This window comes from Antechinus flavipes, chromosome 2, assembly GCF_016432865.1.
Source record: "Antechinus flavipes isolate AdamAnt ecotype Samford, QLD, Australia chromosome 2, AdamAnt_v2, whole genome shotgun sequence".
Classification (NCBI taxonomy): Eukaryota; Metazoa; Chordata; class Mammalia; order Dasyuromorphia; family Dasyuridae; genus Antechinus; species Antechinus flavipes.
The window spans coordinates 628,869,282-628,889,229 of record NC_067399.1 but is presented as its reverse complement, the minus strand read 5'-3'; the positions used below and the strand labels follow the sequence as shown (position 1 = coordinate 628,889,229).

At 36.3% G+C, this 19,948-nt stretch overlaps 1 protein-coding gene across 2 annotated transcripts in view; it reads left to right on the top strand.

Annotated features, from left to right (window-relative positions):
• Window positions 1-19,948, top strand: part of LOC127551861 (heparan-alpha-glucosaminide N-acetyltransferase-like) — a 428,410-nt gene that overhangs the window by 16,264 nt on the left and 392,198 nt on the right. The gene's annotated exons all lie outside the window — the stretch shown is intronic.

Sequence of the window (19,948 nt, the reverse complement as noted above, 5' to 3'; positions counted from 1 at the left end):
TGTTACTGGACCGGGATGTGGGAACCTTTAGGAGTAGATTAATGTACCCAATCCAGGAATAAGGGCAAATTTGACCCAATTTGTATAGAATGGAGTGTTAAGGAGGGCAAGTTGGAGGACTGCCCAGTTGTTGGTGAAACAGGTAGAGAGATAGGAAAAAAAAAACATGACTGACATTTGCCTGCAATAGTGGGCCAGTTAAGGTAGTCATCAAATAGTTCAGGAAGTAGGTAGTCAAGACATGATTTCACCTTCTTGGGTAGGGGGTAGTTAAGAAGAAAGAGATGAATGTTGTATTCATATAATTAGGACAAGGACATCTTTTTTCCAAATCTAAACTTCTGTTTGGTTTAATTTTTTAAAAGCTAATATTGTTTTAAATATATTTTATTTTAATATTATCTTTACTTTTAATATATATTCATATACACATAATACAATACAACTATCTTTTATAACAACACATATAATAAAAAATTATTATTATTATTGTTTTTATTTTTTTTTCCTGAGGCAATTGGGATTAAGTGACTTGCCCAGGGTCACACAGCTAGGAAGTGTTAAGTGTCTAAGGTCAAATTTGAACTTAGGTCCTCCTGACTTCAGGGCTGGTGCTCTATCTACTGCACCACCTAACTATCTCCCAAAAATATTATTTTCAAGACCTTTCAAAATCTGTCCCTCCCATACCCATGCCTATTAAATAATCTAAAAGTTTAATCTGCTCCCCACAAGATATCATTTTTTTGACAGCTAATTTCATTGCCTTCTCCTTATCTTCTTCCCCAATGATTACACTGATTTATCATTTTGTACCTTTAAAATATGTCATTTTTCCACATTTGGAACGAGTCTTCTATCCAGTATTCATTGATTCAGCAAGTATTTTTACTTTTATAGTTAATTTTTTTATTAATTAGCAACCATTTACTCTTTTTAAAATGGGCATCTAGGTGGTACAGTGGGTAGAGTTCCAGGCCTAAAATCATAAATTCTCATTTTCCTGACTTCAGTTCTGGCCTCAGAGACTTACTAGCAAGTTAAATGACTTGGAAAAGTCATTTAACCCTATTTGCCTCACTTTCCTTATCCGTAAAATGAGCTGGAGAAGGAAATGACAAACCAATCTATTATTCTTATTAAGAAAAACCCAATAGAGTCACAGAAAGTTGGACACAAGTGAAACAACAACATTGTCTTTCCCTTCCACTTCCTAGTCCTACCAGAAAGAAATAAAAAGAAAATCAAAAATCTTATCTAAGAAATATGCCTTATCATGCAAAACAAATGACCATATTGACCATTTCCAATGTGTGTCTCATTCTGTATATTTAGTCTATCCTCTCAGTGTTAAGAAGTAGGCAACATTCTTCATGAGCTGTCTTAGAATTATAGTTGACCATTGCATGGATCAGAGTTTTTAAGTCTTTCTAAATTGATCATTTAAAATATATTATTATTATATATTATATATTAAGTGTCAATTCAGTGAGCACCCTTTTAGTTTCCATTTTTTTGTCACTCTAAAAAGAGATGCTCAAAATATTTTCTTAAATTTATTTTCTTGATTTCTTTGTAGAGTGTGGGAGGGTACAAACTTAGCAATAGTACTGTTAGGCCAAAGAGTATATGGATTTTAGGAACTCTGTGGGCATGGTTCAAAATTGTTTTCCAGAATGGTTGGGTCAATTCAAAGTTCTGCCACTAACTGAATATTAATGAGTCTGTTTTCTTGCATCCCCTATACTATTTGTAATTTTCAATTGCCTAGAGGAAACTATGTGGTAAACTCAGGAAGCCTGAGTTCAATTCTGGCCTTACATACTCACTAATTAAGTGCCCCTGGATGAGCAACTTTACTTTTGTCTGCCTCAGTTTCCTCCTTTGTAAAATTGGGTATAATAATGATACTTACAATCTGGTATTGTTGTGAGAATCATAGTACTTTACAAAATATAAAGTTATATGAACACTAGCTATTTCAACTTTGATAATCCAAAGGGTATGAGATGGAATCTTAAGGATGATTTGCATTTCTTTAATTATTAGTGATTTGGACCATTTTTTCCCATGATGATAAGGCTACTTTTCTTCCTTTGAAAGCTGCCTTAAAATAGAAAAGATATGAGAAGTTTGAAATAGAAGAAATGTCCCAATTGTGTGTGTGTGTGTGTGTGTGTGTGTGTGTGTGTGTGTGAGAGAGAGAGAGACAGAGAGAGAGAGAGAGAGAGAGACAGAGAGAGCGAGAATGAGAAACAGAGACAGAGACAGAGAAAGAGAGACACACAGAGACACAGAGAGAGACAGAGAGAGATAAAGAGATAGAGAGAGACAGACAGAGAGAGAGACAGACAGAGAGAGAGACAGAGAGAAAAAGAGAGAGAGACAGAGAGAGAGGGAGAAAAAGAGAGAGAGAGAAAGAAAGAGACAGAGAGAGAGAGAGAGAGAGAGAGAGAGAGAGAGAGAGAGAGAGAGAGAAAATATAACAGTTTGCACACTTTGAGTTTGTGGACTTGACTGATACCTAGGAGAATTCTAGGCACCCTATCCACTGTGCCACCTAGTGAAGAATGATACAGATACCATTTAATTGGTTGTGAGCATTTGAAAAAATATCTCATACTAATCTTTGGAGAAGATCAAGAAATGTGATCTGGATGATGATACAATCAAATAGAATCTGAAGTGTTTGGACGACTTGCCTCAAACAGTAGTCATTAATGGTTTAATGTCAGGTACATTACAGGATGTTACTAATGGAGGTCTTCAGGGACATGCGCTTAGTCTGGTGCTATTTAAATTTTTTTTTTTTTTTACCAGACTTAGATAAAGGTGTAGATGGTATATTTATCAAATTTCCAAATGACACAAATATTGAAGGGATAATAAATACATTAGATTGCAGTTAGTATCCAAAAAAGATTTTGACTACCTAAAACAGAAGTGTTCTTGACCTTTTCTGTATCGTGGACCTTTTTGGCAGTCTAGTGAAGTCGATGGACCCCTTCTCAGGACAATGTTTTTAATTATATAAAACAGAATATATAAAGTTGCAAAGGAAACAAATCATACTGAAATGTAGTCATCAAGATGTTTTGTTGTTGTTGTTGTTTTTAATCACAAGTTCATAGGCCTCAGGTTAAGAAGCACTAGACTTGAATCTAAAAAAGTGGGTTGAAGCTAATATGATGACATTAAATAGGAAACACTTATGCTTGAGTTTTAAAACAATCAAAATTATAAGTAGAGGAAAGGGGAGTCATGGTTAGACAGAATTTTGTCTGAAAGTGTTTTTGGAATTTTGTTAGAGTGTAAGTTCAGTATGAGCCAGCAGAGTGATATAACAGCTCCAAATGATAATATATTTTGCATTGAGAAGCCTATCTTCAAACAAGCTGGTCATGGGATAGTTTGCTCTTTCCTGAGTCTCTTCTCTCTATCCAATTGTAACTTTTCAGTATTTTTTTTTGGCTTTTACTCATTTCATTCTTCACTAATGTGTAGTATCCCTCAAAGCTCTGTCTTGGTCCCTCTTCTCTTCTCCCTCTCCACTATGTCATTGTTGATCTTATCAATGTCCATACATTCATCAATTATTTCTATGCAGATGATTATTAGATCTATTTGCCCAGCTCTATTTCTATTACCTTCAGGCTTGCATCTTCAACTGCCTATTGGATATTTTAAACTAGATTTGCTGTTGATATCTTAAACTGCACTATGTAAAACCTCCCCACAAACCATCTCCTATTCTAAGCTTTCCTATTACTGTTATCAGTACCACTATCCTGCCACCTATTCAGGTTTCTAACCGAGGTATCATCCTTTACACTTGACTCTGTCTCACTTCCTCCTGCCATACATAACCAATTTGCGGCTAATCCTCATCCAAACATCTCTAGGATATTTCTTCTCCTTTCTTCTGATATTACTACCATCATGATGAAGCCCTTGTCACTTCATATCTAGACTATTACATAGTAGTCTTTCTGGTTGATCTTCTTGCCTCAAGTCTCTCTCCACACCAACCTACATTAGTTAACAAATTGATTTTTCTTAAGTCTGACCACATCAACATCCTATGCAATAAATGCTTTATAGTTTTTGGGATCAAACATAAAGTCCTCTGTTTTACTCTAAAGCTCTTCATAACCTCTCACTTCCCATGTTTCCAGTCTTTTTACACTTTCATTCCCTCTACATATTCTATGTAGATCCAGCAAAATTGGCCTCCTTGTAAAATACATTATATTTTCATTGGCAGTCCCTATTGCCTGGAATTCTCTCCCTCCTCATCTTTCTTTCTTTCTTTTCCTTTTTTCCCCCTGAGGCAATTGGGGTTAAGTGACTTGCCCGGGGTCAGTCACATAGCTAGGAAGTGTTTAGTGCCTAAGGCTGGAGTCTTCCTGAGTCCAAGCCACTGCTCCAACTATCCTACCATTTATCTTCCTCCAGGATTTCTTTTTAATCATAGTTATTTCCCTATGTTAATTATCTCTAATCTGTCTTGTCTATATCTTGCTTGTACATAATTGTCTGTATGTCATCTCTTTTGTTAGGCTATGAACTCCTTAAGGATAGGGCTCGTTTTTTGCCTTTTATTGTAGCCCCAAGGTTTAACACACTGCTTGGTATATTTTAGGCACTTTATAAATGCTTTTTTACTTGACCCTATACAAATAGTTCCCAGATCCAGTCCTAGTCTTTTAGCTCAGCTACAGTCACATATCTAAGCCACTTTTTGGATATTTTGAACTAGATGTCCCATTAACATTTCAATAAAACTCTTTTCTCATCCAAGCTTTCTTATTATCCATCATCCTCCAGGTCATCCAAAATCACAACTACATGTCATCTTTCATTCTTCATTTTCACTTACCCCACATATCTCATCTGTTGCCAAAATTTGTCATTTTTATTTTCAAAACATCTCTAGTATACATATCTATTGTTTTCAATCACAAAGTCCCCATCCTAGTTCAGGCCCTCAGCATCTAGACTACTGCAGCAGCTTTTTTGGTTCTCTGCTGTTTTTCCTGCCTCCAATCTCTGCTTATTCCCATCATTATACATTTAGTGGTCAAGGTGAATTTTCTTTTTTTATTATCATAGTAGCTTTTTATTTTTCCAAATACATGCAAAGATAGTTTTCACCATTCACCTTTGCAAAGCCTTGTGTTCCAATTTTTTTCTCCTTCATTCCCTCCCTCTTCCCCCAGAGAGCAAGTAATCCAATATGGGTAAACATGCAATTTTCCAAACATATTTCCATATTTTGTCATGCTGTACAAGGAAAATCTGATTAAGATGGGGAAAAATGCAAAAAGGAAAGAAACCCTAGCAAACCAACACCATCACCACAAAAAAAGGAAAATACTAGGTTTTGATGATCCACATTGAGTCTTCAAAGTTTTCTCTCTGGATGCAAATGGCTCTCTCCATCACAAGTCTGTTGGAATTGCAAGGTGAATTTTCTAAAGCTTATTTTTGATCCACATTGCTCTAAGTATTTATATAGTACCTATTGCATGTCAGACACTGGACTAAGCACTTTACAAATATTATCTTCATCAACTGGCAGATGAACCATAACCCCTTGAACATGGGAGATGCTCATCAAATCTTTATTGAATCAAATTCAATCAAAAGGTCTTTAAACCCAGGAATGAACTTATTTGAGTTTTTTTTTAGGCGTCATTCTTTGTCTGGCAATGGCTAGCAGATTGATTTGGAAGGAGAAGAGACAGTAATGACACTGAAACAGCACTGAACAAAGCAAGGTGAATTTTATCCAGCAATTCAGCAATTTAACTGGGTTTAAGGTATTTTTGTTAAATGAAAAGGAGAATGGGCTAAAAAAACCAAACAAACTTAAATCTATGGACAAAAAACTTCCTAAAACCAATGTAGGTTTTCTATCTGCCATAGTCTTCCTGTTTCATATCCTGTATTTTATACATGGGAATAAGAGGGGAAAAAATACTTTCCCATCCTTGGGAGAGTCAGTTCTAAATAGCAAGGAACACTGAAGAGAAAAAAAAATTCTTTTCATTGAGATCACTTAGGAGACAACTACAGGAAACCAGATATAAGAGAAGGGGACAAAAGCAGTGAAAGTATAACCTGCCTGCCCATAAGAATCATTTTGAACAAAGCCTCCTCCTCTAGTCTATGTTCCCTGAAATAGTGACTTCAGGGACCATGCTTATGCCAGACTCTCAATCTTAAATTTTCAAGCTGAATCAAGCATGGGGCATGGAGAAATATCTATTTGGCATAGTACCATACTGCAGTCCTGGAGAAAAGTCAAGATCTGGAAACTTGGAGTTTAAATCCTGGGTTTAATGGCTGGGGGGTGGGGGAGGTAGGAGAGGGGTGAGGATGGGCTGAATGCAAGGGCGACTTCTATCAGGTGACTTAATGGACAGCTCCCAGAACAGGATAGATTCTGGGAAAACACCAAAGAGCTTCTCACTGAACACCTGTTTTTCTCCAAAGCTAATAGAAAATGACAAGCTGTGGTAATAAAGGAAGGATTTGGCTCTCTCTCTTTGGAGATTCCTATGCCACTGAAAGTGAATTAGATATCCAATCTAATGCAATACTATGGATTTGGAATCAGCGGGCCTGAATTCAAATTTTAGCTTTACTACTATCTGTGGATAACTGGGAAATCACTTTATTTCTCTAGGTTTTTATTTCCTCATCTGTTAAAAAGTTGGATTGCAGACCTCTCATTTCTATTTGAGCTCTAGATCTTACAAGCAGAAGATAGGTTGAGCACTGGATTTGAGATCCAGAAAATCAGAATTTAAATACTACTTATCAACTGTGCAATACTGGACAATTCCCAGACCTCAGTTTGTTCATCTATAAAATGGGAATAATAATACCACCAACTTCACAGGGATATTGTAGGGCTCAAATGAGATATTATAAGGTAAATAAAATCAACAAGCATTTGTAAGTGTTTGTTACATGCCTGGATACTGTACTCAGTAACAAGAATACAAATGTAGCACAAAGGAAATAAGATAATAATAAGCATGATTTCCAAAGGTAACAAGGATAAGAAACAGTGGAGAAAGAAATCCAGAGTGGCAGAAATGGAGTCCAGAAAGAAATAAGCCTTAAAATGTTTATATAAGTGTTAGCTTATTATTATTATTATTATTATTATATTATTATTATTATTATTATTATTATTATTACATATAATTGACAGGCACATAATGATTTAAAGTTTGCCAAAGCTGTATCTTGAATTCATTTGAGCCTCAAAGCAACTCTGTGAGGTGGAGTTCATGGTCCAAGTATTATCTTCCTCATTTTGTGGGTAAAGAAAAAGAGGATCCACGGAGTTACATAATTTGTCCATGGTCATATAGATGGAATCTGACCCTTAATTTTCTGAACTCTAACATTCTATCCACTCTTCCACATGACCTCTGAAAAGAATGATCTCTAAACTCACTCAAAGCTCTGCCAACAAGTGAAGAAGCAGAGCTTCGGGCGTGAAATAGAGAATAAAGAGGATCTAAGTTTAAATCCAGCCTCAGACTTTCATTGGCTGTGTGATCCTGGGAAAGTTATTTATCCTCTGACTCAGTTTCCTCCATCTATTAAATGAGGATAATAACACTTATTTCCCAAGATTGTGAGGATCAGATACAGACTTAGTAAACTGATTTGTCGACTTAACTCATGATATAAATGCTAGTCATTATTATTATTAATCTGGAGTCAGAAGACCTGATTTTTGTTTTCTCTTAGTTAACTTCTTGTAGTTTGTGTAATTCTGGGTGATGATTATCATATCTGGTGATTTATCACCCAAAATGGGAAATCCCTATTCTTCACTAAATGACTGGATGATTATAAGGATAAAATGAAATTAATGGAAGGACAGTAACAATTCTGTTTTGTATTTATTTTTATGGCTCTTTCCAGGGGTGAGAGTGCTGTTGCACATACTGTCTTTCCTGATACATTTAATTCCTGGTTTTAAAATGATCATTTGATGGGATTGTAAGCCGGCTCAGTCGATTTGACCCAAGTTTTGCAGCTAGTAAGTAGTGGACAGATGCTAAAAATAGGCCTGAATCTTCTATTGTGCCTCACATGAAGAATTATTGTTACTAGCAAAGGTCTGTTTTGTCTTCAAATCTGTTCCATCCCTGACTGAGGTTATCTTTGAAAGGGCAACCTCATCTCTGACATTGCTATGTTCACCTACCTTAGCACAGAGCAGGCCTTAGTGGTGTCAGTAGGGGGAGCTCCCACAGAGCACTGATAGAAGCATTCTCAAACGCCTGAACTGAGCCCCCATCTTTGCCAGCATCCCTGCTCAGAGTGGATCTTCAGGGAGCTTACAATCACTGGCCAGCAGGTGGCAACACAGAACTGCCTAATGAGTTGAATGGTTACCCTGCCTATATTGTGCTGAACCAAGTAAATTATTATTTAAAATTAAATTAATTAAAATTATTTAAACTATTATTATGTTAGTTTATGCCTTTATTGGTAGCCCATATAACCTAATCTTATTTGCTTTTATGGCTTCCAAACCTAAGTTTTATCCCTTCTCATACACATTCTTAGGTACATCCTTATTATTATTACTTTTTTTTTTATTTTGTATTTTGAATCTCATTTTTAAAGTAGAGTTTTCATTGTTAATTTAAAATTGGAGGTTAGTTCTGTTTTAGTGTCATTGGTTTGTTTGATGAATAAAAGTAATTCCCTAAATGTTATCTTAAAAAAAGAAAATCCTTGAGTATATACTTGAATCAAATGACTGATAGATGCCTGTTTTCATTTTCTGGTTAGTTCTTTTAGTTGTCCCTAATATACAAGATCATAGAAATGTAGCTAAAAAGGGACCTTTTTTTGTTGTGCAGCCATGTCAGTCAATGTCTGGTTCAGTCATTTTTCAGTCATGTCTCTTCATGATCCCATTTGAAATTTTCTTGGCAAAGACACTGGAATAGTTTGCCATTTCTTTCTCTAGACCATTTTACAGATGAGGAAAATGAGGCAAAAAGAAAAGGTTGTCTGAGATGCTTTCCATAGAAGCCTGAGGTGCAATGGATAGAGTACTGAGCCTGGAGTCAGAAAAATTCATCTCCCTGGGTTCAAATCTGTCTCAGACATGCTAACTGTGTGACCTTGGGCAAGTCAAGTCACTTAACTTTGTTTGCCTCAGCTTCCTCATCTGTAAAATGAGTTGGAGAAGGAAGTGACAAACCATTCCGGTATTTTTGCCAAGAAGACTCCAAATGAAGTCATCAAGAATCAGAAATGACTGAAAAATGATTGAACAACACACTAGCATGGGTGTTCTATATTGACTTCTAAATTGCCTCTCTTCTCATATCAGTAGGATACCTGATGGAGAGAGCTGGTTCGGGATGGTCCTATGCAAGACTACATATTCACAACTACACCTGTTCATACTTTTGTGCAGTTTTTAGTTATATGTGGATGATCATACTAAGATATGTCCATATTGAGGACACAAGGGTGCTCACTCTTGCATTTAGAATTGTGCTTCAATATGCATACATACACACACAGCACACACACACACTTTTTCTATTCTGACCCTAAGCAACCTTTGACTTCATGTCTTCACAGAACTTAAGCTTCAACCTTAGATCTCTAGATTCCTTCCCTAAATGCTCCATTTGGCTAAGCTTTGCCATGTAAGGCAATACTGGAGGCAGTCCTTTGGTCCACACATTCATTTAAGACAGAGGGGACCTTTGGTCAGAAAGAAAAGGAATTGTCTCTGAAAAATGAGAGCAGGTGGTGGTAGAGGCCTGGAGTCTGTCACTGGGGTCATTATCAGAGAGAGAGTTCAATGACCCATTGTGTTCTCTTAGGTCAAAGGTCAGCTTGCAGGCTGTGGACACTAAGCATTAGGACCCTTGCCAGCTGCTTTTGCCCAAAAGAAAAGACTTATCTGGACAGGGTCATCCCTGGGGCTCTTTAGGAGTACTTGTCTCTCCAAGCCAGGGAGTAGAATGCCCCATTCTGGAATGGATTATAGTTTAGAATTGGGCGGGAGTTTATAGGTTATCACATCCAACCTGATTTTACTGATGAGGAAACTGAGGCAGACAGAGGTTAACAGGTTCATACAGCTAGTGAGTGTCTAAGGCAGGATTTGAACCAATTCTTCCTGACCCCATGTCCAACACTCTATTAACTACACCACGCTGCCTTTCCCAGGAGATATAATAACTACATACTTTGCTATTTACATGAATTGGTGGTTTCACTGATATAGTATTCCAACCACTGGTATTGACCAAAATCCCATCTGTGCCTTCTTGCCTTTTCTATCCTAGTCTTTCCATAAATCTTCCTCAGAGGATACTGGAGGCTCTTTTCTGATTCCTTTGATAACTTGAAAGTGTCAGGCAGTGTCTAATTTTCATGATACAATCAGCCTACCTCTTCCTGTCACATATCTACCTTGGAAACTAATTTGGCAATATATTATAAACTGTTACTTGCCCTTTGGAATGACTGAGAAATCTTGGTATTCCAGGAGACACAGTCATATAATATCACTGATAGACTACATGCATATTTATTTCATTTTGTTTTTCTTTGCTTTGCAGAGACTAGGTTTTTTGCATTAAAGTATCAGCAACAGTTTTTTCTAACACTCTGTGTTTCTATGTCACTTTTTGATAATTCTCACAATATTTCAATATTTTAAACTTTATCATTATTATTTTGTCTGTTATGGTGATCTGTGATCATTGATGTTACTATTGTAATTATTTTGGGGCAACATGAATTGTGCCCTCCTAAGATGCGGAACTTAATCAATGAATATGTGTATTCTGACTGCTCCACCTATTGACCATTCCTTATATCTCTTCCCATCCTCAGGTCCCTATTTCCTGAGACAACATTATTGAAATTGGGCCAATTAATAACCCCACAATGGCCTCCAAGTGTCCAAGTAAAAGGAAGAGTCAATCGATGTAGCACACTTCATTGTTAGCTTATTTTGTGAAATTGCTGCAACCACCCCAACCTTCAACAACTACCTTCCTGATCAGCAGCCATTAACATTGAAGTGAGACCTTCCATCAGCAAAAAAAAAAAAAAATGATTATGACTTACTAAAGGCTTAGATGATAGTTAGCCATTTTTAACCATAAAGTATTTTTTTAAATGAAGTCATGTTCATTTTAAAAAGCATAATGTTATTGTGCTCTGAATAGACTGTAGTACAGTATAAATACAACTTTTTTATGCATGGTAAAACCAAAAAAATTCATGCAATTTCCTTTATTGTGATATTTGTTTTTATGTTGATAGTCTAGCTACAATCTCCTATGCTTGTATTAGTACTAAAGAAAGAGGCTTTTGGGACAGTGAACAAGTTGAGGTCATTGGATCCACATGTTCTCAAATACAATATACCCCAGTCTCTTGCTCAGTTCAGGATCCAGTTATTCAGCCATTTTTAGTGTCACTCTATGAGGTCTATAAAGCTTTATGGTCTTTATCTGTCTCTTTCATCTATAGATAGCATAGTGAATAGAATTCTGAAATTGAAGCCAGGAAGACCTGAATTCAAATTTGGTTTCAGATACTGAATAGCTATATGACTGAGCAAATCACAACTTCTTTCAGCCTCCATTTTCTCATTTGCAAAATGAGGATAAAAAAGCACTCCTTTACACGGCTGTCATGAGGTTCAAAGGAAGTAGTAAAAATATAAGGCACTTTGCAAAATGTAAAATACCATATAAATGCTAGGTTTTATTTTTATTCTCTTAATTATTCAAATGGATTAGAGATATTGGTTTGAATTTCCCCTCCCATAATGTGGATTATAACCATCCTTGCCTATTCATCCTGCATGACTCTTGGCCATATCCTCCCACAAGTTTGTTGCCAACAACATTCTGGGAGACCTTCCTTGTTTTTTTTCTTGGCATTGTGAAGATACCAGTAAAACTTTCCCCTCATTCTTGCCACATAATTCATCCTTCTTTTTTTGCTCTTAGTTTTTTCTGAAGAGACTCTTTCCTCTGGATTGTCTTTGAACTCCATTACTTTTTTCTGAAGAGACTCTTTCCTCTGGATTGTCTTTGAACTCAATATTTGTTATATGTTACAGCTTGCTTATAACCATCATGTGCCTCTTCAATGTCTTCTGAATGATCCTTACTTTATGTTCTTCAGATAAGATAGTGTTCCATGGTTTGGCTCCGTGTGATAACACTAGTAGAATATTATTATTTGCATTTTACTCAAGGCAATTATTTACACTCTTCCTCTGATCAATTTAGGACCAATTTATAGTCCTAAATTATCCATCTCTATATGTATACACATAGTATATACATTTATACATATATGCCTACACACATGTATATTTATAAATTCTGATGAAGAAGCTCTATAGTCTGTACAACCTACTACATCTTATATTCTATGTAATAGACATTCTTCATCCACTTAGTGAATGGTTAAACCAAAATCAATAAAGTAGGTACAAATTTCTTCCTAGAGACATAAATATATACTGGGACTTGATAATACCATATAATGACATGTATCTGAAGATCTTGCCATCAATAGAGAATTCCTTTTCAACCTGAACTCCATGCTAAATTTATAGAAAAATAAATAGTTCTGGAAAGAATACATTTTCTCCTGTTATACCTTGATTGCTGATGTTAAATGTCAGAGGTTCCTTGAATAACCTTTTTCTTGTTATATCTTTCAAAGAGTCTTGGTTTATGAATGGGAGGCATCTTTTTGGAAGAAGATCTTCAAGATGGAACTTTATTCTACTGAACCAAATGTTTTCTTTTAGAGTGAAATAATAGCACGATAGGTTCTTCTCTTCATTTTCAGTAGACTTAGGGGTGTTAAAAGAAGTGATCCATTGTAGAATATACCTTTTGAATGATTGCCTGTTTCCTTCTGATACCATCATCCATCTGTCTGTTTTGTACATCTTGACATTTGTCCTGCTGTTTTCTTCTCCTTCCTTCTCTATCCCTGGAACACTATCTTTTAGGATAGACAATCGACTGAGCAGTGGGCATGAGAAGGTGGACTAGGAAGGAGGCAACACACTAGAATGTGTTTGAGGCAAGCCGGTATTCTTGGCTGTGAGGCCATCTTTCTATTCATCTTTCCAAGTAAAAGACTCAGAGGATGCTTATGAATGTAGCATATCATTGTATATGAACTGTGTGTGCCAGCTAAAGTAGTCCACAAACATGCTTTTGTACTTTTATTTATGATTTTATTAATAGTTTCATCTTCCTAGAATGTTCTCTTTTACATCTACAATGCCCAAATACTCATATGGACCAGGGATTTGAAAAGCAATATCGATAAAAAAATCATCCATAGCTGGCTATTTTATGTGACTTGTCCATGTTCTTCCATTAATTTTCTCCAGAGAGTCCACCCAACATCCTGGAGTTCTTCCTTAATTTATGATAACACTGAATCAAATAGAACATATTTGTCATTTATCTGTTAACCATTTCTTTAACCAGGAACTAGCCTATCTTTTTTTTTTTTTCTTATGAATTTCTTTGATTACATCCTTTAATCTGCCTCTGCATCCTAATTCCTTCTTTGTAACAGGTTGCATCCTGATCATACTCACTGTGTGCTTCACCATTGATCTGACTGATGGATATTTTAAATTATTCTCAGGTGATAGTATTGCATGACCAATAACTACACACTACCACCAGAAAAACATCTCTATTAAAAATGGGATCTTTTGTTTCAGGGAGAAGTTTGGGGTCATTAATAGAATTTTCCAGTTTTCCAAAGACCTCTCAAAATTCTAATAAATCTTTTCAGACCCACTTCTCAGTGATATTTTCCATGATCATTACAGTAGAAAGTGAAGGAGGCCATTTACAATTATTGAAGCAAGACTTGAATATAAGCCTTCTTGGTTTTGAGATTATCTTTCTATCTTTCCAAGTAAAGAACTCAGAAAATGCTTCTTCCTCTGAATATTCATTTCACTTATTATGTTTCTATCCATAAACACAGCATATAACTTTTTGTGGGGGAGAGGACTGAATGTGTGTGGAATTTTCAAGTGAAGGACAATTTTTCTTTTGTTGTTGTTGAAAGAGTTAAGGAACAAAAACAATGGAAATCACAGGTGTAGGGGAACTCTCTGTGAGTTAGCATTCTCTATTAATGTACAAAGGCAACTCATGCAATTTATTGTCTTAGAGGTCAAGCTGGACCCTTGAGTTGGGAAATAACTTTTTAAGAAACAAGGTGGGCAACACTTAACACTCTATACCAAAATAAGATTGAAATGGGTTCATGATTTAGACATAAAGAGTGATACTATTAGCAATTTAGAAGAACAAAGGATAGTCTATTTCTTTGATCTATGGAGAAGGAAAGAATTTATGGCCAAAGAAGAATTAGAGTACATTTTGAAATGCAAAACAGATAATTTTGGTTATATGAAGTTTAAAAAGTTTTTATCCAAACAAAACCAATGCAGACAAGATTAGAAGGGAAGCAGAAAACTGAGGAAACATTTTACATCCAAGGGTTCTGATAAAGGCCTGATTTCTAAAATATATAGAGAATTGACTCAAATTTATAAGATTACAAGCCATTCTTCAATTGATAAATGGTCAAAGGAAATGAACAGATAATTTTCAGCTAAAAAAAATTAAAACCATTTCTAGTCACATGAAAAAATGCTCAAAATCACTATTAATCAGAGAAATGCCAATTAAAACAACTTTGAGGTACCACTACACATCTCTCAGATTGCCTAAGATGACAGGAAAAGATAATGATGAATGTTGGAGGGGATATGGGAAAACTGGGACACTGATGCATCGTTGGTAGAGTTGTGAACTAATTCAGCCATTCTACAGAGAAATTTGGAACTGTGCATATTCTTTGATAAAGCAGTTTCTCTACTAGGCTTGTATCTCAAAGAAATCCTGAAAAAGGGAAAGGGACCTACATGTGCAAAAATGTTTGTGGCAGCCCCCTTTGTAATGGCAAAGAACTGGAAACTGAGTGGGTGCCTATCAGTTGGAAAATGGCTGAATAATTTAGGATATATGAATATAATGGAATATTATTGTTCTATAAGAAACAATCAGCAGAGACTTACATGAACTGATTCTGAGTGAAGTGAGTAGAACCAAGAGAACATTGTACACAGCAACAAGATTATGTGATTATGAAATGTAATGAACCTGGATCTTTTCAACAATGAGGTGATTCTGGCTAATTCCAATAGACTTGTAATGGAGAGAGCCTTCTGCATCCAGAAAAAGTCTATGGGACTGAATGTGGGATCACAACATAGTATTTTCATATTTTTTTTTGTTGTTTGCTTGCTTATTGTTTTCTTTCTCATTTTTTTTTTTACTTTTTGATCTGATTTTTCTTGTGCAGCATGATGATTGTGGAAATATATATAGAAGAACTGCACATATTTAATATATATTGGATTACTTGCTGTCCAAGGGAAGGGGTGGGGGAAAGAGAGGGAGAAAAAAATTGAAATACAAGGTTTTGTAAGTGTAAATGTTGACAACTATTTATACACATATTTTGAAAATTAAAAAGTAATCAAGGTGGGACTCAAACTTACATATTCCTTATTTTGATGTCAGCTGTGTTTATTACTCCATGCTATGCCTTTTCTCACCAAATTAGCTGTTTCTTTAGTTTTTCATGTATTTATATCATCCTGCCAACTATAGTATAAGGCTTTGGAAGGCAAGGACTTTCTTCCTAAGTCATCACATTAGTTTAAGTTCAATTCAACAAACACTAATTAAAAGCCAACTATGAAGACACTGTACAAGGTGATAGACATACAAAGTTCTTTGTTGTCAATAGCTGGCACCTTATTTTGTAATTCACAGATGCGAATTTGTAGTCATGAATAGATCGAAGTTATCTAAAAAAGGATCTCAGAACTTGTTCAGTTGTTTTGGGGCAGGTCTGACTCTTTATAACCCCATTTGAAGTTTTCTTGACAGAAATACTGGAGTGGTTTGCCAATTTCTTTTTCCAGCCCATTTTACAGATGAAGAAATGTAATTATGTGATTTGCCTAGTCTGTTTCCATAATAATGTCTGAAGCCAAATTTGAATTCAGGGAAATGAATCTTTCTGACTCTAGGCCTAGCACTCTATTCATTGTACACGTGGTTATGCCTTATGAAATCATGCTTTCCCACATGGTTTCCAAGAAGAATATGATCTTAGGCTACATGAAGAAAAGTACAGTATTCAGAATGAGTTAAGTGTTATCCTTCTATACTCTGCCTGATCAGGTCCTATATGGAATATTGTGTCCCATTCTGGGCACCATGTCTTAGGAAGACCATTTTCCAACTGATAGGCACCCACTCAGTTTCCAGTTCTTTTCCATTACAAAGGGGGCTGCCACAAACATTTTTGCACATGTAGTCCCTTATCAAGAGATGATGATAAATGCACACAAGATCATAAAAGAATTGGTTGGAGCATCTGAGATATTTAGTCTGGTGAAGAAAAGAAGGGGGACTGATTCCTCTAATTGTTTGCTGTAAATAGAGAGGGAAAAGAAAGGGAAGAAGGAAGAGAAAGAGAAGTGGGAGCATGGTTTGTGGAGGACAGTGTCAAAGGAGATGAGAAGAGAGAGAGAGAGAGAGAGAGAGAGAGAGAGAGAGAGAAAGAAAGAGAGAGGAGGGGTAGATAAGAGGGAAGGAAAAGGAAGAGACAGAAGGGGGAAAGAGAAAACTCCCCATTATACCTCAGTACCAGCTTCATGATCTCTTTATTAAACTCATCATCCATTTCCTCTTTCTGTTTGGGTGGTCTGTAGTAAATTTCTATGACACTATTATTTTTGCTTCTGTTGACATCCTTATAGGAACATAACTTGTTGCATGATGTACCTTTCCTCTCCTTTTTCATCTATCCTATTCCTTTAGAATAAGATATGCTCTTCCAGAGCCAAATTCTAGTCATGACATACATCCCATCAAGTTTTAGTTTGAGTAAAATGGGTAAAATTTGCCTTATTGTAGTACAATCTCTGACCCCCTTCTAGCTCTGAGATTCTATGATAATGTGTACATTATGGCTATTTGTGATGATGTCTTATCTCTCTTTGCCTAGTAGACCTTAAAAAGAGAGTTCCTCTGCTCAGGAAAGATTTTAGAGTGTATTTTATTCAGTAAATTGTAGGTTTCTTGAGGGCAGGGCCCTCTTTTATATCTCTGAAACTTAGCACAGTGCCTGGCACATAGCTGGTCTTAAAAATATTGATTAATTGATTGATGAAGCTTATATTCTAAAGATAGGATAAAAAGATAGTGTCTCCCCCAAAAACACATATGGTGCTATTGCTGTTGCTATTATACCTCTGCTTCCTAGCATCTAAAACTGCCTGGCTGGTTGATTAATTGAGCTGCATAAAATGAAGCTGGAGACAGAGGGCTGTAGGGACAGGGAACCTTTTTATGATGAAGCTTTCTCAGGCCTCATCTGTTTCCAAAGGTTTTCTTTCGCTGGAGCTTGGTGAAAAGCACCCTTCCTTTCTGGTTCTGATTTTCCCTGATTACTATAATCCTTCTGCCCTGTATACACAAAAGCCATTGAGGAGGTCAAGTTCCCTAGTGAGATTTGATTACACATATGTGGTGTTGTCTTGTAAATGCAATTAGGAAGTGTTCACTTAGGACATCAGCTGCTTCCCTGGCAGCCAGGACTGAACTTTCAATTTCCCCCCCATGATTTTCTTTCCAACTTTGCTTGCTCCTTAGGAATTGTCTTTTGGTGTTCTTCAGTTATGGGAAAGACCTTTGAGGATTTCAGCACTTGACTTCTCTCTTCTCTTGGCTGATCTTTGCTCATTTGCTAAGCTGATCTAACAGCTGTGCTTCCCTCTCACTCCAAGCATCTTCCTTGCCTCCCTTTAGGGTGAGGTCCTTGGCCGAGGCTCCTAGTTAAAGCAGGCCAGATTCTTTGGGGGAGATGAAAAGCCTTTGGCTACACTTTGGGGAACTCACCAAAAAAACTGCCTCAGCCATTTTCTTAATTGAAAATTTTAAGTGGAGGGGAAATTCAGGGAAAAATTCCAGGAATTCTGTCCATTATGATAATCTGCAGTCATCAGCATGAAAGTTTTATTAATTAACCTGGCTTCTAAGCTTAGCTCTATTAATAACCAGAGTGACCTAGAGTACAATATATAGAGACTCAGAAATCTATGGGTCAGAGAGGCATTTTGAGATCATCTAGTCTCTTCCTCTATTCTGGACAGGATGACAGGCAAACAATTCCTGGCAAAAGAGTCTGTTCTATTAGAGAAGTTCTCTAGAGATGACATTTCCACAGTTTATCATAGTTTATCGCATAACAATGTTTAACTCTGTCTAAAAAGTTTTTTTTGTCTCTTCTAAACCTAAACTAAGGTCCTTAAGTTTCACTGTCAAATCAATTCTTTACATTTTTCCCTCAATAGAGATAAGAGCATGGGTAACAGTGAAGGGTCACCATGCTGTCATTTTCATTCCAGTAATGGAAAAAGGAAATCAGGATAGCTTCCTGAACTCCCTAATGGTATTTTCTCCAGGTTTAGGCTAGGGTTTGGGGACTGAATAGGATGGAGACCCTGAATAGATATTGATAAAAGTTTGTTTTGGTGGAGGGCATTGGTTAATAATCACCAGTACCTACAGGCATAGGCATTGTTGATGTAAATAGATGTCATAATTATTTGTCAGGAAATAAAAAAGCTTGAGTTCTGCTTTTAGGAAAGATTTTGGAGGTATGTAGAAAGTCCTGATCTTCTGAGGTTAGCAATATTCTCTAAGGGTACATTATTGCCTATCCACAGCCCTTAGAAAAATGGTCCTGTTTATTTGGAATCAGCCCTAATCTACCTCTTCTACCCTTGGATCTATTTCCAAGGTATAATTTGTTCGTTTTATAATACTGAAGAGTAATTATGACCCCTTTCTATCTTTTCTAGGTTTTATCCTACTTATTTAACCAATTCTGTTTAGCTCCTTATATATCCTCATACATCTTATGGTCTTGTTCTCTAATGTTGGGGTGTGGATGAAGGTACCTGGATTTTTTGTTTGCTTAGCATTTAGAGAGAAAAGTTTAGTTTCTCTCTTTCTCTCCTACCAGTTCTGTTGTGGTTCTCGGATTCCCCTTTATAGGAGTCCTCCTTGGAAATGGGGGCTTCTGGCCCAGTTTTTAGTAGCTAACAGAATGAGCCACTTTCTTTTAATTAGTGAATCTGGCTGCAGAATTGTTTGGGCTTATTCTATGGCATTATAGAGTTTTAAATGCAAAGGAATAAACCACAACTCTCTGCTGGCCAAATGCTGACATTTTGGATTTGGTAGTTAACCAAGCAATTGGCACGTTCTTAAAATCGACTCACTTCTGACAGCCAGGTTAACAAACATATTAAACCAAACAAGGATTGATTTTTGCCCATGTATCTGAGACTGATCCCTTCCCACGCTTAATAAATCTGAAATTAAAGCTGGGTCAATAGATGTCATTCTGGGAAACAGTTTTTCCCAGAACAGCCACCAAATAGAACCACAGAATCCCAGAGTTTGAAAAAGCTTCCAAGGAATTCTAGTCTAATCATAGCCAAATTATTGCTGTCATATAAAACATTCCCAACAAAAAAGTCATTCAGTTGGGGCTTCTTGGATCTAATTTAATTTAACAAATATCAAGATTCTATCATATACAAACTAGAAAAACAGCTGACATAGTGGGTAGAGCTGATCTTCTAGGCAAAAAGATATAACCTTTATATTCAAGTCCTAACCTTTATACATATGGCTATGTGATTCTGGGCAAATTATTTAATTTCTCAATGTCTCAGGTGACTATTTAAGACAGGAGTGAGTAAAGTCTAGGTACT